The 22,517-nt window shown below is 39.6% G+C and overlaps 2 non-coding genes across 2 annotated transcripts; one reads left to right on the top strand and one right to left on the bottom strand.

The window, feature by feature from the left end:
- Window positions 1–8,351: 8,351 nt before the first annotated feature.
- trnam-cau (transfer RNA methionine (anticodon CAU)) lies at window positions 8,352–8,424 on the bottom strand. Its single transcript has one exon. It is a non-coding gene; the product is annotated as a tRNA-Met (tRNA).
- Window positions 8,425–10,456: 2,032 nt separating this feature from the next.
- On the top strand, window positions 10,457–10,538 carry trnal-uag (transfer RNA leucine (anticodon UAG)). Its single transcript has one exon. It is a non-coding gene; the product is annotated as a tRNA-Leu (tRNA).
- The last annotated feature ends 11,979 nt before the right edge of the window (window positions 10,539–22,517 follow it).

Genomic DNA, 22,517 nt, shown 5'->3' with positions numbered 1-22,517 from the left:
GCGCCTCCAAATCATTCAAAAAATAAAACTCTTAAGTCTGTGGTTGAACAATTCAACAATCTTGCAACTAGATTATAATTCCCATTTTGTCTATCTTCATAAAAATCTAATCAATATCAGTGTAAATTCCCGGAAAACTTCAAATCGTTTTGTATGTTAAAACACAAACTTTAATTGAAAAGTCATTGTTATCACAATATATGAATTATATTTTAACTCTCCAGTGATGTGAAGTGACCCTTGGACAGAAATTGGATGTTCTAAATTCACCTACAGGCCGAGAAATCGGGACAAATACAAAATCAATCAAACTCAATGAAACAGCAGCTAGAATCAATCAGCTCCAGGAAGAATCAGATTTTCTTACACCTTGAATTCCAGCCAGTGCCTGAGCATTATACACCTCTCTTGGAAATGTAAATAATGAAGGATTTTCACACCAACACAGTAGATTCTTTAAATCCAGCTCATGACCACATGTGGATGTTTGTCACAAAATTATTAATCATATACAAATCAAGGAAAATATCTCAAAGCTCTTGAAATAAATTAATCACTGGACATAAAGCCACACGATGGATTCAAGGCCACCTAATTACTGTTCAGTGCAATACTTTTTGTCAGCATTGTATTGTTCTCAAGATGAATAACCACAGCAAACATCACACTTTCACACCATCCCAAATATATGCAAGAGATACCTTCTTATAATTTACATACATCTTTCCCAACCAATTAATCAGACTTCATTATTTACGACTAAGGATGCTGATAGTAAAATGATTTTTTTTTTAAATATAGGCGAGTTGTCTGATAGGTTCCCCCCAGTCATCATGATAAAAATGTAATTGCGGCTCAGTACATTGGAACAGATCCCCATTAAACTTTTTCATGTATTCACTCAGAGACAATGTTTAAAAATTTCCTCTATAAATTCTGTTGACTGTTTTTTGCCATGATACCCATGTTCCTTGTTGAATTATTTTCTTTTTAATGCTGACACAAATGTCTGAATCTTGATGACATGAAAAGTTGCATGGATTATATATTGTATTTTTACAGAAGAAAAACTGAGACAGCAAGTACAGATTGCAGGACATTCTGAGAATGTTGAACGATCAATAATGACTGCATATCTAATGTATTTTCCAAAACATCATGCCAGCATTCTAATGCTCAGTTCACTGATACGAATTATTAAGTAATCAAAATCACAGCAAACCCATTTGGAAATATTGAATCACTCAATGCGTCAGTGTTCTAAAATAGATTACCAATTCATTGTTAGTCCAACAATCACACAGTAATTCAGTTTAGGTTTTGTAACAAATATCGTGAGATTCATATTTCAATTTAAATCACTATTTCGTCTTGCAAATTTTACAATGAAAAATGGAGCTTTTATTCCAAGTCAACACAACCACAAACCAAGCAATGATTCCTCATCCAAAACTGACAGGAAATATCTGATATCTTCTCATTTGAATGTTCACAGAAATCATTGAATTAATATTCGGCCTTGCAAATGAAGATACGTCTGATTGTTTTAGACTCCAATAATTAATGTTCAATTCTACATGTTACGAATAATAATATGACATTTCTAATCATTTTAAGTTTACAGTGACCAGTTTTAACACTAATTGTTACTTATATCTAATATATAATCATTGATCAAATCCAATATAGTTGGCTTGAAGTGTGGAATTAAGTCTCAGTGACGTAAGCATATTGCATGTTACTGTTTCCAAATGGTAGCTAATGCTGATTTTTATTTTAGTGCTGAAATCCTTGTTGATTTGCTGCTGTAGGGATGCCCCGAGAAGCCTGCCTTGGAATTAAAACACAAATAGTGGAGGGGAGATAAATAAGACTAACAGTCTGTTTCAGTCTGAAGTAAAAAAGAGAACATTGTGTACAATCCTACTCCAAGTCCATAAGTATGCCATTCTAGAAAGTGATATGCCATTTAGTGATAATAGAATGCCAGTATAGAGAAAAATGACCAACATTGACTTTCGCAATGAAAGAATAATTGTCTCAGTGAATGAATAAACACCAACTATCGGATAGAGCCCAGCTAACTTCCACAGCTGCTATCAGGGAAACAGACAGGGGTTGATTGTCAGAAATAGTTACTATTTTAAAGTTGCTCAGAACATTTAAAAAGTTTCTAATTACATAATCATGAGAATCGTAAATAAAGCAGAGTAAGAGGCCCAAAGGACTGCAGCAATTAATTTTGTAATCTGAGGAAATAAAATGCACAGAGAGATCCCAAGGCCTGGAGATTACAGCACTTGTATAACAACATGAAACAATAGGAAGGTGGAGCTATCCATAGCGATGTCCATCTGAGATTAGGTGTTCTACAGGATCGGGTGTCTATATAAGGAGGGAAGAACTGTAACCACATTGCATGTGGACATTGTAATACAGGAAGTGTGTAATAATACTACTTGTTACTGTACACGTTACAGTGTGTCATGGATCTCCCTTCCGAGACTGGCCTCGGGGGATGATCCCTGCATTAACTGATTGCAGCATGAGTAGCCATCTTACACTTGCCTGAGTTCTGCCGATCTCCTCAGTCTTCATTCGCTGTCAGGGGAAATCACTCCTACAGCTATGGTGACATTTAAATTCAATACAAACACTTGTTATCTGTGAAATGATTTCTTGCAGAGCGATATCATTTCCAGGTTATTTTGTTTTACTTTTTTGTGTGCAAGAAAACAATCCATTTGTCATTTAGTTCAACTAATACTAAATTTTAAATTATTGAAAAGACTACGGGGGTGGGGGAAGAACGATTCTTCAGCTCAAATGTCACATTAAGTGACAATTTCCGTTTTTCAAATCATGTGACATCCAAAATGATATTTAATTTAATTTCATTTTGAGATAGCTTTATTTTCTTCCAACATTAGTTGCCAATGAACAATAATCACACAATTATTAGTCATTTGCTACAAAATGACTCCCTGTTCCAAATGTCGTTAACTCGATGTTTTGTTCATAATAATACTCACTTTCCCGGCCTAATTATTTTCTTCCTAGTTCTTATATTTGTCTAAACATTTATCATGATTAAAGTTACATTAATAAAATAGACATGAACCGACCAAAAAAAATGTTGAACTGTGTTCAATTGCTGCTGAGTTTTGTTTTTCAACTATTAAAGCCACGTTTTATATTTTAATTTTCAGTTTATTAAACTTACTGAATATACAATCGCCATCAGCGCAAAGTGCATTCAAAATATTAAGTCAATTTATCTATCAGGATTTTAGAAACAATTTTCAGTTACAATAATTATGCAATTCTTCACCTTAGGCTTTATAAAAAGCACAATGTGCCTTTAATATCTTCCATATTTCTCAGTGTGAGTACTACAATATTAGAACCTGTTTCATAAGACCAATACACCCACAAAAGATCAAGATTTGCCATTGCAGCATCATTTGTAAATATCTGACTTTTGCTCATTTGAAAGATCACAGTCTTCTCAGAGATTGAAATTCAGAGAACACCAGTTACTTTACACTGCAATATTTCTCTTCGTTTTTGAACATTATTCAGTTGAAGAGTAAGAGGAGATACCTCATTATTCTTAAACTCATTAATAATAGTTTTCAAATCGATTTGTTGCCAACACCTAATAATTGTTCAATTCGGTAAGGGGTGTACATGTGGAACTATGTTTTCATATAATAACCAATGCAAGGACATTGCAATGTACAATCTCTCAATCATTCTGAATATTACTTTTCATTTTAAACTTGGAAACGCTTTTGAATTGGTTTGATTGGAAATCACTTCAATGTTAACATTTATTGTGTTTTTAATCACATTAGCAGTTGAATATTTTTCATGTGCAAAATCATTTAAATCCCCATGAATATTTTGAAGCATACATCTCTCTTATTTCATTAACAATCACAGGAAATGGTGACTTCTTAGAAATCGTACATTTTCAGAAGGAATGAAAGTTGTCTTCAGCTGAATAGGCACATTGATTGACCAACTGATCATTTTGTTCCAATTTACGTGTAGATCAAAAACATTTTAATTTGCATTTCAGAAAATGAGAAACTTATGACCATATAGAATAATTGTATTCATTTTTATTTATAATGCACAATAATCACACAATTCTGTCAATTTGTCGTCCACAACTGATCGTAAAAATCATGTTTAATTAAGACATTTGTTAACTCCCATCATTATTGTAAATTACTACTGAATTTTCAGTAGATTACACACAGTATCCAACCATTTAATTTCAATCCAATTATCACAATAAACGTCTGATGAGTTTTCAGCCCTGCCCAGCTTGGTTGGGAATGTTATGAAGGAATCTTGTGCAACTCTGGTCGTGTCGCTGTTAGCAGATCAGCGTTTACAATTTCAATTCCAACCTTGCATAGGGCTGTGCCAGAGCAGCTCTGAATGTTGATTAGAAAATATCTAAGAGTCGAATGATTGCCTTTCAATTCAACGTTAGCTTTGCTTCCATATGTTATTCAGTCCAGTAATCACAGTATTTCCTCAATATTTTCTTCAGTTCGCTAATAACAGAATGTATCTAATTCCACTCAGTCAATATTCTTTGCAAACTATTTGATAATGTTGCAGTCACAAAGATGAAATATGCAAAGTAAAGATATTCTTTGATTTTCTTTTATTCTGAAGAGCTGAAGTTCAGACTGCATATGGAACTTGATGCTTCAAAGGTATAAATATGAGAAAAAAATCAAGTTCTTCTTCAGGAAAATAAACAAATGCCTCTTCCTACTATATATCAATTTTTTGTTATTGATATGATTATGAATTGCATGAAATTTGTTTTTAGTTTTCCATTCACCTATTTATATTGAATGTAAGATTGAAATGCTGTGAAATTATCCGAGTGCATTTATTTGAAAATTGAATTTGCATATTTCTCTTTTATCTCATTTACTGCATGATGTCTTAAGTATGTTTTATTCAGCAAATCTTGTGAATACTAAACATTGTCTAATCTTAAATCAGATCTTTCACACCCAGTTATCACTGTGTTCCGAATTCATGTAAATATCTAAATTTATTGAAATCAATGTTCAGACAAAACAGTGCACATAAAGCGACACAAAGATATTCATCATCAGCTGATGACTGTTCAGTGGAATAACCTGAGTATCTTATTGTTCCTGGGACAAATGACAACAGTAAGCATTTATTTACGATTGCATGCAATTAATTCAATTGATGTGTTATGTTTCAGTTCAGTAGTTAATGTTGATTTATAAAGTTTAAACCAATAATTCCACTTTATCACGGATATTGACTGTACTACAATAGCATTGGGAAACAATTTTTTGTCATTCTAATAATCTTTAAGCTCGTTTTTGTTGTGCGTGTACAAGAGACAATTCAAATTATAACCATTTTTATTACAAATTGAACAAACACTGCATTTTAAATTTGTGAAATTCCTACATTTTTGCAAAAAGGTTAGTCTTCACTAAATATACCACATTAAAAAAAACTATTTCAAACCATGCGTGCTACAAAATGACTATTGTTTTCAGTTCATTGTAAGAAAACTGCTTTTATCATGTTGATTTTTTTTGTCATTTCTATTCCAACATTATTCATCATTGTACGATAATGACAATATTATTAAAATCGCGTTTATACCACATGTCATTGACTACATTGTTTGTTCAGTTTCTAGCTCACTTTCCTGACCTACTAATTCTCTTCCTAATTCTGACACAAGTCTTTAAAAATTGATCATAATATTAATCATATAAATCGATGTAACACATCTCCACATGGAATCCAGTGGATGGAAATTCATAATTCTTGTATTACGTACATTTTTGACTTTAAAAAAGAAGGATTTTGCTCTATAATCAAAAATGGCTCATTTTTCTTAAATCCATAAAGCTAAATACTATGTTTTATTCCTCAGTTTACTCATCTTAATAAATAACCGATCAACATGACAGCAAAGTGATTTTGAAATATTGAATCATTTTAATTCTTCAAAAGACAGCATTAATTATCAAGTCATTGCCATTACAGTAACGGCACAATTATTTAAGAAAGTCTTTTGAACAAGTATAGTGAGATTCACATTTAGATTTAATCCATTATTTCTGAGTACTAATAGTACAGTGTGAAAATGCATTTATTTTTCAGGTCAACTGCCCTACAAGGGAACCAATGACTTCCCATCCAACGTCATTAAATATCTGATGTTTTCTCATTTGAATGGTCACGGTAATCTCAGCCTTAAAATTCAGGAAAATGTAACTACTTTTCATTGAATTAATTCCAGTTCATTTCCAGAGATCGCTCAATCACTTGCAAAAAGAGATTTTTCATTATTCCTTAATGCATTGACAGACTTTGATAATTATATTGTTGCTGATTTATAATAATATATAATCATTATTCAATCCAGTAGGTTGTGCAAATGTTGAATTACGGCAAAGTATATGAATTATTGTATAGATATTGCAGTGCACAATCTCAATCATTGTAAATATCAATTTTTATTTTACCTGTTGAAACATAGTTGAATTTAATTAATTATATTTGACTTCAATGCTCACATTTATTGCGTTTGTAACTATAAACGATTTATGGATGTTTCATGCAACAAAATCAAATGAAAAAGAATTAGCATCTCTTTATTCTTTCATTCAACAATGAGAATACATTTTGATTTTTTAAAGTTTTGAACATTTTTGGAAAGAAGAGATGTTGTCTTCAGTTGAATGCTTGCATTGACTCACTAATTCAAAATATCCGCTACTTATTCTCTCTGGGTTCCTATGAAAAGGAATTAACTAGTTCTGCTGTTCGTAAATTCCTGGAAAATATTTGAGAATGTTGTGGTCTAAAACGTGAAAAGGCTAAGTGATCGTAAGTCGTCAGTTATTTTGTTAGAAACAGCTTAATTCAAACATTTCGAACACACACACACACACACACACATTGTTATTCTGCTGTGTTACGAGGGGAAAAACAAGTCTCTTTCTTCGGCGTTAATAAATATATGCCACTTCCAATTAATCATTAGTCAGCTCATTCCCTACATTTGTTTTTAAAAATTGCAATTCGTCGAAATATTGTTATGACCCTTGATCAAATTAAATTTCTAATTATTGGTCATTTATGAATTGCCGGGATTTTGTTTTTTTTTTGTTTTCCATACACATATTCGTATTGAATGTAAGATTGACATGCTTTGACAATATCGGAGTGTGTTCATTTGAAAGTTGTCTTTTCGTATCTTTCACTGATTTTACTTATTGCATAAGATTACACGGTACCTCAGTGGTTAGCAATGCTGCCTCACAGCGCCAAGGACATCGGTTTGATTCCCTCCTCAGATGACTGTGTGGACTTTACAAGTTCTCTACAAGTCTATGTGACTTTGCTGTGGTGTCCTCGCACAATCCAAAGATGTGCAGGTTAGGTGAGCTGGCCATGCTAAATTGCACGTTGTGATAAGGGATATATGTATTAGTCAGCAGGAAATGAGAAGAAATATGATCGGGAAAAGTGTTTGGGTGGGTTACTCTTTAGAGGGTGATTTTTTTCAGACAAATGGCCTGTTACCACACAGAATAAGAGGGGTGTTTTCATAGCGTCGCTAGTATTAAGGTGGGCCCCGAGACCTAAGCCATTTGGGACTTGAAACGGAGGAAACGACAGAGAGGCTACAGAATTACATCGCATCCATTTGGTTTTCTTTAAATCATCGAAGAGAAGGAAAATGAAAACGGGGAGGGCGAGTGGGGAAGTGAGGCAGTTGCAGCTCTGGTGAAAGTCCAAAGGTTCCTCTGAGAGTGTAATTTCTTTCATTGCTGTTGCTGATTGAATGAGCCACTAACGTGCGAACTGCTCCAAAACATGATTCAGGATCTCTGGTGCCAATTTTCGCACGTTGCACAACGACAGCCAGCTTCCAAACGAGGCCTTTCAGAGACGACTTTGTGTACACTTGAGAGACAGACAAATTCAGGAATTCGTGGTGCGCTGTGACACCAGCGCATCAGCTTCTTCCCATTCTTTGAACCGAGCCGCCTGCGCAAGGAATGCAAATGCGGTACTGCTTTTCGTAGAAGGATCAGAACGCGGTAGCTAAAATCTCAAACAGAATGGCACATGATCAGAACCAGGTCAGAAAAAAACTTTACAATGCTTTGCACAGTAATTAAATGCAATTGCATTACATTTCACTATGAGAGCAGATTTGTACAAGCAAATTCGAAGGCAGGTTTGCAGATGGGAAAGCAAGCAAGAAAGCTCCGTTCTTGTCGATGTAAAAGGCTACAGTTGAAGAACGAAGCAGTTTCTGCCCAGTTTCGAACTGGGGATCATTCGCAGATGAGGCGAACGTGATGACCACTACACTACAGAAACAGCCCTCTGCCATCTCTGCTGGGGCTCAGTGGCATCCAGCACTGAAAGTTGAAGCCATTCTACCATTCACTTTTCTGTTTCCAAGAGCTCGTTGTTGTCCAGCGTAATTGACATCTTGAAAACGTAAAACAAAGACACGTGAAATTGATGACAAAATATTGACAAGGATGTCGTCAATGTTTGGACCGGAGGGCGAGGTGGAATAGGCTGGGACGACTTTCACTGCAGCGTAACGGCTGCGACATGATCTGAACTTGTAAACTGAGTATTTACGTGTTTTACCCAAGTTGGGGTGAGTTGAAAACTCGAGAGCATAGGTTTAAGGTGAGTGGGCTGAAATTGACAAAAACCTGAGGCACATTTCCCACACAGAATGTTGTGCGTGTATGGAATGAGCTACCAGAGGAAGTGGAGGAGGCTCAGAAAATTGCAAAGGTAATCGGATGAGTTTCTGGATAGGATGGGTTTAGAGGGTTTGAGGCCAAATACTCGGGAACCGGACTTGTTTAAATTTGGCTATGTGGTGAGCATAGACGAGATACACTGAAGTATCTGTTTCCACGCGGTGTACCCCAATAACGTTGCGTTGCTTACACCGGCTTTAAAGGATTACTGTTTGGCGGAGCTTGCTATCGCAGTCTGTGGCACAATCCTTTAGTGTGTTCGACTGCTCACGGGAAAGGTAGTATTGCGAAACACTGCAGAAAGGAACGACTTCCTTACTTTTGCTCCGACTGACCATACTCTGTGAAATTTTCCCAGACCCTCAGTTGAGGATTTTTGCAGCTGGAAGTTACCTCAGAAACCCTGTTAATTCGTAATGTATTGAGCGAATCGCGAAACAGAAAGCATTTAACACGGAACACAAACAAAACTGGAAAACCAAATGCATTTTCAGTCACAGAGATGCATGAATGCTAAATGTGAGACAGTCCGAGGGCATAAGGTATAAAGTAATCTCACAACTAACAACAGGGCAATTCCAAACTACTCTTTCAAACATACTGCAGCCTAAGGGAACCACCACTTCCCAGACAAAGCTGAAAAGAGAGAAAGAAAGAACCTAATAAGAATGGGCCATAACAAGTGAATTTCACCAATCACAGTCTCGATTAGATTACCTTTCCCTTCCGATCTCTCCAGGACAGAAATGAAGGAAACGGGAGAAATTCAATCCCATATCACATCGAAATTCGTTGGAACGATTTTCCCATTGGCCAGAAAACCAAATAACGACGAGTCGCGTCACCCCAGGACTTTGTTTCACAACAGCGATGAAATAACAGTCTCCATTCGGTTCCAGTACAAGCTCAATTTGCCTGGAACAACACAGCTGCTTGCGATTTTCTGCGCGGGAGGCGAACACGATCATGACAGAGAGAGACACTTCGAAATATGCGGTGCTATCCCACACCACAGTTAACTCTCCGGTCAGCAAGGAAAGTGACATCTCGAACCGGCCCCGAGGTCAGAGCATCCTCACGATGCAATCTGTCGTTCTCGGATTGGAATGCGACCTCCGGTTTTAGGGTGGAACTTTCTTTGGGAACCTTATTCTGCAAAACAGACACAGTGACTGAAACTATGCTGCACGGTATGATTTGGGACACGGCCTGCTCAACTTTGTGCATTTTCCCTGTAGTCCGGTGTGTTTCATGTTCCGTGTAAACGTGAAAGTTGTCCTGTTTCGAGCAATGGGTGAAATCATTTAGCAAAGCAAGAATCCGAATTGCAGTAATGTCAAGCAGCTGATGGTAATTTGACCCAATCATAACTGATCATATATTCTCACGCACTCACAGATACATTTGTAGCTGAATCCAGTCTGAGAAGATAGACTCAGCTTACCAGTGATTTGTGTCTGGATTGATGGGCTGTCATTATCTGCTGAGAAATTGATATTGTAGACGGGCACATCCGAGCAGCTGTGCGAGTCGGAGAGCGATCATAGAACCTTTTCCACGTGAGTTTGCATCTGTTGTTATGCAGGAGCACAATTGGAAGTGCAAGAAAATGCTGCGATGGCTACGTTGGTAGTGTGGCCGAGCGGTCTAAGGCGCTGGATTTAGGCTCCAGTCTCGACAGGAGCGTGGGTTCGAATCCCACCGCTGCCATTTCTTCTGCACAGCTTGTTAAAATGCTGTTTCGATCCCTGCTGCATTTCTGTTGAAAATCGAAGCAAAATGGGTTTGCTTCCCGTGGAATTGACTGCGGTGTGGGAAAGTGCCGAATTTTCCAAAGTGTCTGTGCTGTCGTGATCGTGTTCGCCTCCAGCGCGGAAAATCGCAAGCAGCTCTACTGTTGCTTTCTGTTCCAGGCAAGTTGAGCTTTTACTGGAACCGAATGGAGACTGTTATTTCATCGCTGTTGCGAAACAGAGTCCTACGGTGACTCGACTCGCCGTCATTCGGTTTTCTGGCCAATGAGAAAATCGTTCCAATCTATTTCGATGCCATATGTTATTGAATTTCTCCCACTTTCTTCATTTCCGTCCTGGAGACATCGGAAGGGAAAGGTAATCTAATCGAGACTGCGATTGGTGAAATTCACTTTTTATGGCCCATTCTTATTATGTTCTTTCTTTGTCGCTTTGCAGCATTGTCTGGGAAGTGGTGGTGCACTCAGGCTCCAGTATGTTTGAAAGAGTAGTTTGGAATTTCCCTGTTGTTAGTTGTGTGATTACTTTATGGCTCATGCCCCCGGACTGTCTCACATTTAGCATTCATGCTCGCTGTGTCTGAAAATGCATTTGGTTTTCCAATTTTGAATGTGTTCCGTGTTAAATGCTTTCTGTTTTGCAAATCGCTCAATACATTACGAATTAACAGGGTTTCTGAGGTAACTTCCAGCTGCAAAAATCCTCAACTGAGAATCTGGGAAACTTTCACAGAGTATGGTCAGTCGGAGCAAAAGTAAGGATGTCGTTCGTTTCTGCAGTGTTTCACAATACTACCTTTCCCGTGAGCAGTCGAACAGATTAAATGATTTTGCCACAGAGAGAAAAGGTGTTGCATGCAGTATTGAGAGTGGGGGACCATGAGCCTTGTTCGGGGGTAGTTGCAATCACAGATATACAGTGAGTGTGAGGGAGCAGACAGAATACGGTGACCCTTATCCTGACAGAGCGGGGAAGGTCATTGATGCTTGTCCTGTATTGCTGGACATTTCTTCAGACCTCAAATGCTGCACTGAACTCTGTCGTGAGCACAGACCATGCTCGGTAGGTCTGTTGGTGTGGCACCCTCTGGAATGGGAATGTTCCCCCTCCGTACTCACCCATTCAATACGCCCACCGTGCTCCGTCAACAAACCATGGTGTAATTGCCCCTTATCTACCAATCTGCCATTTCCCTGCCTTTGCTCTGTATCCATCTAATCCTTTCCTATCTGTATTTGTCCAACTGCCTTTTCAATGTTGTTAGTGTCCCCACTTCAACCACTTCCACTAGCAGCTCAGTCTAATTTGCCAGTTCACCTTGGATTCCATGTGATCTAACCTTCTAGAGCGGCCTACTATGTGAAACCTTATCAAAGGCCTTACTGAAATCCATATACAATATGTGTACAACCCTGCTCTCATCAACCTTCCTGGTCACTTAAACAAAAATCTCGAACAAAATTTGTAAGGATGATCCGCCACACACAAAGCCATGCTGACTGCTCCAAGTCAAACTCTGACTTTCCAAATGCATGCACATCTTATCTCTCAGAACCTTCACAAGTGGTTTACCGAAAACAGGTGTGAAGCTGTTCTATATTTCCTAGGCTTTACTTTGCAGCCCTTCTTGAATAAGGGCACAACATTTGCTACCGCCCAGTCTTCCGGGATCTTGGTCCCTAATCTTTTTCTCTCGCCTCCTGCAGTGCTCTTATATATATCTGGTCAGGACCAAGAGATTTTTCTGACTTTGTGCGTTCTAATATGTCCAACAGCAACTCAACTGCGATATGGACAGTACCAAGATATGACAACTAACCTCCCAAAGATCTTCATGCCTTTCTCCATGATAAACACAGAGGGGAAATTGAGGACTTCACCCATTTCTTGAGGTTTTACACATGCATGCCGTTTTTGGATTTTAAAGCATCCTATTCTCTCTCTAGTTGCTCTTTATCTTTCCTTTACAGAATTTGGACTCACTCTAATTTCTCAGCCAAGACTACCTCATACCCCCTTATGGCCTTGCTGATATCCTTCTTCAGTAAACTCCTCTATCCCCTGTATATACCTCCAGGGATCCCCTTGATATGAGCTGCCTGAACATGAGCCACGCCTCCTTTTTTCTGGTCAAAGCCTCAATATCTCTTGCCATCCAGAGTTCTCTCTTCCAGTCTCACATAACCTTCACCCTCACAGGAAAATGGAAACCTTGAACTCGAGCTATCTCACTTTTAAAGCCCTCCCACTTGCCCGAGATCCTTTTCCCTGGAATCAAACAACTCCAATCATCCCCTGCAATCCACTGTCTAACTCCAACAACATATGCCTTGCCCCAATTTAGAACTTGACTCTGTGGGCCAATTTTGTCCCTACCATGACTATTTTAAGATTAATACAGCTCTGGTCACTTTTCCCAAAATGCTCCCCCCACTTTATCTCCTTCACCTATCCTGCCCTATTTCCCAACAGTAGGTCGTGTTTGTCCCTTCCCGAGTACGATACTCTATATATTGATTGTGTACATTTTGCTGAACACACTTAACAAATTACATTCCATCTAAGTTCTTAACCATCTGAAAGCCCCAGTCTATGTTAAGAAAAGTGAAATCACATATTTTAACAACCCTATTGTTCCTGCAAGTCTCCTCAGTCCCCCTGCATATTTGTTCCTCTAATTCACATTGTTGATTATAGTGCAATCACTGTAACATTACCATCCCCCTCTAACTACTTTGCACCATTCACGAAACCTCATTCGATATTATCTCAGGTATTTCAACTTTAAACACTGGTGTGATACTCGCCTTAATTAGAACTATTGGTATTTAAACTGTTTCCATTTACATCTCTACATCGCAGTGATTTTCACATCCATGGCACGCCTTGTCAAAGTACAGTGGAGTTATGGAGCTGTAAATGGATGGGAGCTGCATATCCTGTCACTTCCAACATTGGCTGCAAGTTTCCCCACACTGGGCAGTGATCTAACACAGTGTTACCAAACAATGCAACAATCTGTGTTTATGTAAGAATGAACCAGTGTGGTCTGCACAGCTCCCCACGCTGGACATTTAGCCCAGGATTATAGATCCAGCATTGGTGTGGGCTGTACAGAGTTTCACTCTGCACATAGCTGGGTTGTATTGTGCAGTACGCTAGCCGGATCTACACAGTGCTCCATCCTGAAATGGACGGGCTGGTTATGTGAGTTGGATTGTGAATGTGAGATAACTAAACATTTGGCTATTCCTTTATTTTATGTTTTCATTCTTGTTATTGGACCCTTCAAATCCAGACTCATCCGGTTAGACCCGACCCTCTGGATGAGTGATGGTGACTGTTGTTGCAGCATCTGGGTGTGCAACATGACCAACAAATGGAGCAGAGGCTGCAGAGAGGACAGTCTCCGTAAAATGGAATGAGGGAATCACCATCAGATCAGCCGTGGTCTTAGTGAATGGTGGGGCAGGATTGTGTGGACCACGAATGCAACTTATTCATATATTTGCGTTTATTCCAAGCAAACACCCCTTCTCTCCCAGTGTCCCATACTGGTGGAGAGTGAGTCCCCTCCTCCTGTTCCTGCGTAACAGGATCTTCGGGCCTCACTAGCCTCCAGATTTCCCTGTGTCCCAATTTCGAGCGGTTAAGTGCCTGCCTCCTGTTCCTCTGTCCCAATCTTGAGCAGTTGAGTGACTACCTCCTGTTCCCGTGTCCCAGTCTCGAGCAGTTGAGTGACTACCTCCTGTTGCCGTGTCCCAGTCTAGAGCAGTTGAGTGACTCCCTCCTGTTCCTGTGTCCCAGTCTCGAGCAGTTGAGTGACTGTCTCCTGTTCCTTTGTCCCAGTCTTCAGCAGCTGAGTGACTCCCTCCTGTTCCTGTGTCCCAGTCACGAGCAGTTGAGTGACTGCCTCCTAATCGAAGTTTTGTGAAAATACATGTCCTCCTCCTGCTCCTGAGTAACAGGCTCCAATAGCTCTGTGTTCACCTGCTGCTCCTGTGGAATGGAGGTGAGGGACTGAATGGCCTCTTCACATTCTTTACAGCTTTTCTTGACTAAAAGCCTTTCTCCTGTTTCTGCAAAACACCATCAAAATCTGAATGATTTATTTTTGTATTTTGCTATCAGTAATTGAGCAAACCAGCTGACTGACAGAATTCAGAAGCTGAATAGCCTCTTCCTGCTCCCATGTTAAACACTCAAGAGACAATAGAGTCTCAGAGATGTATAGCAAGGAAAAAGATCCTTCGGTCTGGTCATCTATACCAACCGAATATCCTAAATTAATCTCGTCTCCCTTGACACCACTTGGCCCATCTCTCTCTACACACTTCCCATGCATGTATCCATCCAAATGCCTTTTAAATGGTGTAACTGTACCTGCCTCCACCACCTCTTTTGGCTGTTCAATCCATACACACAGCAGACTCTGTGTGAAAATGTTTTCCCTCAAGTCCCATTTTAAATATTTCTCCTCTCACCTCAAGCCTTTATATTCAATATTTGGAATTGTCTATCCTGGGAAAATACATTGACTGTTTACTTTTTCTTTTCCCCTCCTGATTTTATAAACTTCTTTAAGGTCCACCCTTAGCCTCAACACTTGAAAATAGTCCCAGCCTATTCAAACTCTCTCTGTAACTCTGACCCTCCAACACCTGCAACATTCTTTTAAATCTCTTCTGCACCCTTTCAAGTTTGACAACATCTTTCCGACAGCAGGGTGACCAGAATTAAAGGCAATATTACAAAAGTGGCCAAACCAATGTTCTGTACAGATGCAACATGTCATGCAAACGCATAGACTCAAAGCACGCACCAATAAAGGGAAGATCACCAAGTGCCTTCTTCACTACGCTGTCTACCTGTGACGGCAATTTCAAGGAACAGAGAACCTGCACCACAAGGTGCCTCACAGGGCAGCGACCTGGGTTTAATTCCATCCTTGAATGACTGGCTGTATGGAGTTTGTACATTCTCCCCGTGTCTGTGTGAGTTTCCTCCGGATGCTATGTTTCCCTCCGACAGTATAATGATATACAGATAAGGGTAGGTTGGCCATCCTAAATTGTGCATAGTACCCTTCGATGTGAGGGCGAGGTGCATTAGCCATGGGAAATGCAGGCTGAGAGGGATAGGGTAGGGGTTTGTCCAGTCGGATACTGTTTAGAGGGACAGTGTGGCCTCGATGGGCCAAAAATCCTGTTTCCTAACTGTAGAGATTCTATAATTTCTATCGAGTTCTCCTTGATTGGCAACTTTCAACAGGATCCTACCTAAATGTCTGGCCCTGAGTTTTCTTGCCAAAATGCAACACCTCACATTTATCTAAAATAAACTCCATCTGCCACTCCTCAGCTCACCTAATTAAGTTCCCATTATATTCTGAGAGATCATTCTTCACTGTCGACTACACCACCAAATTTGGAATTATCTACAAACTTACTGACTATACTTCATATACTCAAGTGCAAATGATTTGTATCAGTGACAAAAGGCAGTGGAACCACTATTGATCTTTGCGAGCAACGCCACTGGTCACAGGTCTCCAAGTTTAATGAACAAACGTCCACTGTCACGCCCTGTCTCCGATATTCACGAAAAGTTTGGAACTAAATAGCGAGCTCTCCCTAGATTCCAGGCAGCCTAACCTTGCTACCCAGTCTACCATGTAGAATATTTTGGTTTTCTTACTAAATTCCATGAAGACAACATCCACTGTCCTGCCTTCATCAATCATTATCTTCACTTCGTCAAAAATTTCCACCGTGTCAGTGAGACGTGATCTCCAATGTACAAAGCCCTCTTCTGTCCTTGCCTTTCCACATGCATATACATAGTTTCCCTCAAAATCCCCTCCAACAATTTAGTCACCATTGACGTCAGGCTCACCAATCTATAGTTACCTGGGTTTTCCTTAATTTCTGAAATAATGACACTCTGTTCGCAACCCTCGAGCCTTTTGCCACCTCACCTGTGGAACTCAATGTTACAAATATATCAGCAAAAGGCTGAGCAATTTCTTTCCTAGCTTCACACAATATTCTGGGATACAACTGATCAGGTCCCAGGGATTTGTTCACCTTTGTGTGTTTTAAAATGTCAAACATCTCCTTGTAATATAGATACTTTTCAAGATATCACTATGTATTTCTTCATTCTCTCGCTCTTGTAACCTGTTCTACATTAAATACTCGGAAAAATACTTGTTTAGTATCCTTTCTATCTCCTATGGTTCCACACATACGTAGCCTTACTGATCTTTAAGGTGCCCTATTCTCTCCCTAGTTAATATTTTGCAATTAAAGGATGTGTAGAGTTGCTTCAATGCCTCGTTAACCCTATTTCTAAAGCCATCTCATGTCCACATTTTTCTGGCCCAATTTGCCCATTGACTATACACTTATTGCCCTTATACACCTCTCGGGATTCACTTAATCTCAGCTCTGTTTACCTGACATATGCCTCCTTCCTTACCTTGATCAGAGCATCAATATATCTAGCCATCCAGCACTCCCTGCACCCACAAGCCTTGCCCATCTCACTAATAGGAACACGTTGGCTCTGAACTCTCTGAAACCAGGTTTTGATGGCCTTGCATTTTCCAACCATCCCTTTACCTGTGAATAGGGTATTCCAATCAGCCTTTCACAGGGCTCGCCTATCACTTTCAAAATTGGCCTTGTTCAAAGTTAGAACTTTCATGTTTACATCAGGTCTTTCCTATTCCACAACTAGTTTAAAACTAATATTTCTGTATAACAGACTTGGAAGTTAAATAAACATTTTCTGCCCCTCTGTAACAGGCTGGAGAGGCTGAATAGGCTCCTCCTGTCCCTCTGTAAAAGACTGGAGAGGATTCATGGCCTCCTCCTGTCCCTGTGTAACAGATCTGAGACATTAAATGAGACGACAACCCTTGGATTATGAGCAGCTGGTAAACTGTATCTAATAGAGGTCTATTCCTACTCAGTTACAGAAGCACAAACAACATTATTTACTCCAGGTGCCCTCTCAGTAACAATTCATACAGCTGCAGCGACATATCTCTTTGTTTTGAATGATTCTTTTGGCAAAATGTGCCTATATTCCAGCTTTCCACCTTTTCAAGTAGCAACAGGCTAATATGGGCTGAATGGCCTTCTCCTATCCCTCAGTATGAGTCCCATAGGGACAGAATTGCCTCGGCCTGTTCCTGAGCAGCAGTCTCAATGCTCTGTCTCAAGGTTATGAAAGGATTTGACAACAGGGCATTAAAACCAGGAGTGGCCGCACACTGGTCAAGAAGTACCGTACTTTGGGTTCAGGTTTGGAGAAACTTGACCAACCGACATTTTTTATGCAGCCGATCTGTTATTTTATAACTGCATCCTTTCATAAACAGAGTGGAACATATATAGACCCCTGCAGTCTCCTGTTAATACTCTCATATACAAGTTAATAAAAATATTTAAAAGATTTAAAGATTTATGATCCATCCCTCAGCAATCCTCATCCATTCCATCCAAAACCAGGAAATGTAAAATGATGTTTTGAACAGGTTAACTGTGCTTATTTGTTCAGTAAGTGCGATTAATGCCCATCTCCATGGATTCTAATTATCCCAGTGGAGTGTTTCCATCTTTTAATGATAAATGGGCTCCTTTCAATGTGTTATTCCTTAACATGAGCGGGAACATCACCGACAGCGCTGACAGGGAACAGCAGATCCAGAGAGAGGGGGAGGAGAGATCAGAATCTGAGAACATTAGACTGGAATGTTCCAACAATGGATCAGAATCTGAGAACATTAGGCTGGAATGTGCCAACAATGGATCAGAATCTGAGAACATTAGACTGGAATATGCCAACAATGGATCAGAATCTGAGAACATTAGCCTGGAATATTCCAACAATAGACAGGAGCTTATCCAATTATGTTGGGCGTCTTTCTGCATTTGATTCGTGGTCATTATCATCGCAGATCTATTACGCTCTTCTCATTATTCAATACATTTATTATCCCTTCCTGGTTATCGTTGGTGTTCCTGGTGAGTGTCACTGTCCAGATTTTGTTTTCGATAAACTAGTTATGATTGTATTACTGTTATTTCATATAGTCTACACGTCTTGTCACCATTATTGTTCCTGTTGAATCCCTCAATCCAGATATTCACTCTACAGACCACTACAAACTACATTAATGAAGGTATTCAATTACTGTCTCGCTCTCTGCTCTGGCAGTGTTACTCACGGGTCTCTATGTTGATCTATTCAGTTTCAGGGGAGAACCACAATGCATTGTCTCATTGCCTTTGCTGTTAAGAGCGTGGAGGTCACTGTCTACTGCTCTGGTTACAACCTCCACTTCCTTCCACTGTTTCCATCCCATCCCTGGCCAATATCTGCAGCTGAAGCAGACAAGTCACAACTGTGGGACATCTCTTTGACTATGAGCTGATTCTTGACACCATGCCCTGAACATTTCTAACTTGAATTACTCCCCACTCCAGAATATATCTCACCGGTTTATTCCATCTACTGTTTGAACCTTGAGCTATGAAGTACAGGCTTATTGAAGTTAATAATCTGCTGCTGACTCTCCCGGCTTCAGACCTGCCGAAACAAATCTGATTCGAACTCACACCAAACCCCCAACCATCTGTCATTCATGTGCATGCAGATGTATCTTGCTCTTGTGTCTGGCAATGACTTTATTTTAACTTTCGCAAACACTTTATATCATCTGTCCATGAAACTAACCTCGTTCTGTCTGTTGATTAATAAAAAGCCTGCCAGTTGTTTGTTTATAAAATAGTTTCCTCCATGTGCGTTCCTTCTCAAACAACGAGTTTCGCATTCAACCCCACACCCAAACACGCACGCACGCATGCACGCACACACACACACACACAAACACACACACACACACACACACACACACCAAACCTTCCCGTTGTAGGCAGTAATCTGATGCGAGGATAGTTAGCATATGATAGTAAAGTTTGTAATACTCTCATGATGGTCAGATATTGCAGTTTACTGAGCAACACACTAGCATGGTCTGCACAGCTCTCTATGCTGGGCTGTCATCTTGTCACAGTTTATGTTCTTTGTGGTCTTCTGTTAAGCAGGTTGAGAATTTGATGTTACAAACCATTTCAGCTGATCTGACAATGTCTTTGTTCAATGTTCTCATTCTTGTCATTTGACTCTCGAAGATCTCACTTCTCCAGTTAGTCCCACTGCCCTGTCTTTTTCCCTATATTTCCACAACATCTTTTCAGTTAATTAACTGTCTGTTTATGTCTTGAATATGAATATCTCTGTCCCTTTGTATCTTTCCCTGGCCATGGGTTTTGTCTCCCTAGTGTATCGAGTGCTGGCATTGTGTAGCTCAGAAATACTGAAATGGTGTGTCATGTTGTTGTTCACTTCCTGGTATGTCCCATGTGATGGTCCATGGACAGGGGTGTTTCAGAAGTTATGAGATACATCCCTGTGGTTGTCCCTCTCAGGGGACCTTGCGTGCGATCAGTAACACGAGGAAGCCCACTGAGTGAAGGACCAGGCACCGAAATTGTGTGACAATGCTGTCACTTTTTTAATAAAGCTTTGGTTTCTAATTTTTTTAGTAAGAGGTCTTAAAGGCCAAACTGCCGACTGAAAACAGCTCAAGTAAATAACTTACGGGGCGTTTAGGGTTTTTAATAAATAGTAGTAACAATGACCAGCTCGCACAGACCAGGCTTTCTAGTTTGTTTTTTTCTTGTAGCTGTAACAATCACCGGGTGCTTGGGGTCCCAAAGGGGTTGGAAGTTTTAGTAAATTATCCCTAGCTGCTTCTCTCTCTAAAGCCTCACTTGATGGTGTTTCCTCCTGGATTGGAGAACTGTAGGCAAGAATGCATGTCTGAATGTTCCTTTTTGCCAAGGGGAGTGTTTAGGTGATGTTAATAGATTGAACAGTTGATTTGTAGAACGTACTGTATCCATTATTCAGTTAAGTTTTCCAATAGTTAAGTTATTCTAAATACCTCTTCATTTTGTATGGATTTCCATTAGAGGATACTGAGGTAGAGCAACCCTATGGTAGCCAAAGGCCTCATCAGGATCTGTTAAAATACATCCAGGCATTATCTAAATTTGATGAGAATGAGGGGGGAGCCTTCAGAAAGTGGCTAAACAAATGCAGTGGCCAGAGAACATGTGGATTTAGTTTATCCAAACAAAGCTGATAGGTATTTGCATCCCAATCGGAGGAGGTGAAGAAAGCCATCTGAAGTGCATATGAGCTTGTGCCAGAAGCCGACAGTGTTTTAGGAATCTAAAATAGCGTCCCAGGTTAAACGCACGTTGTGTTTGAAAGAATCAAACAAAGTAATTTTGAAAGGTGGGGAAGCGTATTAAAAACAGAGCAAACCTATGACACTCTGAGAGAGACTCTAATTTTGGAGAAGTTCAACAATTCACTTCCTGCAGTCGTTAGAACTCGTGTGGAAGAGCAGAGAGTAACAATGGCAAGATTAGAAGCTGAAATGCCTGATGATGATAATTTGGTTCAGAAATCAAAGTTTGGTTTCTGTGAGAGATTCAGAAGAATGTGGGAGATCTTCTTAAAACATATCCCTGTGAGAGTAAGGTTTACTGGCATAGGCCAGGAGTAGCAGGTAAAGGGGTTACAACATTACAGGTACAGAAGTATGGAATTCTTTTATGCTGAGACATGAGGAGCTATGCCATTCAGAGTGACTATTGGAGAGATGAGAAGTGCTCCATTATGTGGTTGGAGTGTCCAGTGGAAACATCAACAGATTTATTCCACAATGGGGAAGGAGGCCTTGAGCTTGATGTTGGTGTTACAACATTTCAGCATTTACATTGCCAATAACATACCTGAAACAAGTCTTTATCACTGATCGTGACCCCTTAAAGTTTGTGGAGAAGTTTAGGGAGAAAAATGTTTTTATTGAGCTTATTCTTGCTGCCATTCAATTTGAAATTATAATGTTGACAGGGCGAGAAAAAGTAAGTTTTGACATATTGTGGAGACTTAGACGAAGAAAGACAAAAGGCATTCTGAGGCAGGAGTGAAATGACTGAAATCGAATCGAGCTGTGAACATTTGTATGCTCAGAGTCAATGTAATATATATTCATTCCAGTCTACTAATAGAGGAAGATTAGGAGTCTAAAATTAATCCATCTTTGTATATTGATGGATCATTTTATTAAAGGTGGAGTTGTGAGGGCACTATCACTGTAAAAAGGTTATTTTCTCTTGGGTTTTTTTTGACGAGAGGTTTTAAAGGTAGAGGTGCAGAACTGCTGTCTGAAAACAGTTTAAGTAAATAACTGAGAAAGCCTTTCGGTTTTATTAAAACGGTGATAACAATGGAAGGGCAGTGGCCAGCTCTCCCAGACCAGGTTACCTCGTTTTGTTTTTAGCTGCAGCATTCAGAAGCTGTTCGGGTCCCAGTAGGGTTGGAAGTGTCAATACATGATCCCTCGCTGCCTTTCTCTCTGAGATCTCTGTTGATGTTGATCAGAAAACTGCATGTAAGGATCTGTATTTGAATATATCTTTGTGCCAAGTGGTGTATACCAAGAAGGTACAGTATCTATTGTTTGTGTAAGTGTTCCAACATACAAGCTATCCAGAAATGTTCTTTTCTTTGATTGTATTTTAACTAAAGCATTTTAACAGATTATACTTTGCTTAACGTCGAGTGGTTTGACCAGTCACAACATATCTGGAAAGCACACTTCACATCTATATTCAAAATAAGGAAAGGTTTGGGTCTAAGCGGCCTTCTTAAAATATTTTGCAGGAATCTGGTCTGGTCCACAACACTTATAGACGAGGAGTTTCTAACTGACTCCTGTTACTGAAAAGTTAGTGCAGCAGCTGGGGATGGTTTGCTGGAGGTTGTGCTGTGATCTGCCTCAGACATT

This window comes from Chiloscyllium punctatum, chromosome 33 (genome assembly GCF_047496795.1).
Source record: "Chiloscyllium punctatum isolate Juve2018m chromosome 33, sChiPun1.3, whole genome shotgun sequence".
In the NCBI taxonomy this organism is placed as follows: Eukaryota; Metazoa; Chordata; class Chondrichthyes; order Orectolobiformes; family Hemiscylliidae; genus Chiloscyllium; species Chiloscyllium punctatum.
The sequence above is the reverse complement of the archived record's forward strand: the minus strand, read 5'-3'. Positions and strand labels throughout refer to the sequence as shown.